This window comes from Haemaphysalis longicornis, unplaced genomic scaffold (assembly GCF_048455015.1).
Source record: "Haemaphysalis longicornis isolate Haplotype H1 unplaced genomic scaffold, Haemaphysalis longicornis Haplotype H1 scaffold_12, whole genome shotgun sequence".
In the NCBI taxonomy this organism is placed as follows: domain Eukaryota; kingdom Metazoa; phylum Arthropoda; class Arachnida; order Ixodida; family Ixodidae; genus Haemaphysalis; species Haemaphysalis longicornis.
Window position 1 is genome coordinate 82,952,344 of NW_027526225.1, and position 781 is coordinate 82,953,124.

Below are 781 nucleotides of genomic sequence, written 5' to 3' on the forward strand. Positions count from 1 at the left end.
AAATGTCATCTCGGAATGGAAATGGAAACGAAAATGCGTGGTGTAACGTTCGTTAGATGATCACAGTCACCGCCATGGCCTTTTAGGGGCCAAGCCCCTTAGGAGCTCGGGCTATCGGCGTCTCATGTCGTCGTCGTAACCATCGTCTCATGTAGTCACGGAACTACAACACCCGGACAATCGTTTACTCCTCGCGCTAGAACGTAACGCGTGCTGAAAAAAACACCGGGACACTCGTTTACGCCTCGTGCTAGAACGCTTCGTGCTTCAAAGTCACGAAACTTTCACAGCAAAGCTGTATACCTCTACTCCCAACGGTTTCACTTCCGTGGGCAAAAACTCCAAGGCACCAAGAATACACTGCATGCTTCGCCCCTCCCCAGGTTTCACGTTAGTGGAGATGTCCCGGGATTTTTGTGTGTGTGTGTGTGTGATTAGAAAATGTTTTGGCTGCATGACTTGTGCACTTTAGCAAGGTTTACTCGCCCACCGAATGATTGTGAGTGTACGGTGGTCGCGCCCTTGGAAACTCTCACACTCGCCTCCTCTGTTTTGTGACCGTCCTGGCATGAACGGCCACTCAATTATAAAGCCCTGCTGGGACCGATACCTCTTTCTAGCGAGTTAGAACTTCCCTGTCTTTCCCATAGCGAAGCCTGGTCGTTTGCTCTCTTTTCTTTTTGTTTCGTCCTAATTAACGCAGTTGTCAGGAACCTTTCCGGGAATCGATGCGAGATGAGTCACTCCAGATTAGTGCCGTCGACGTCAGAGACGATGAGGC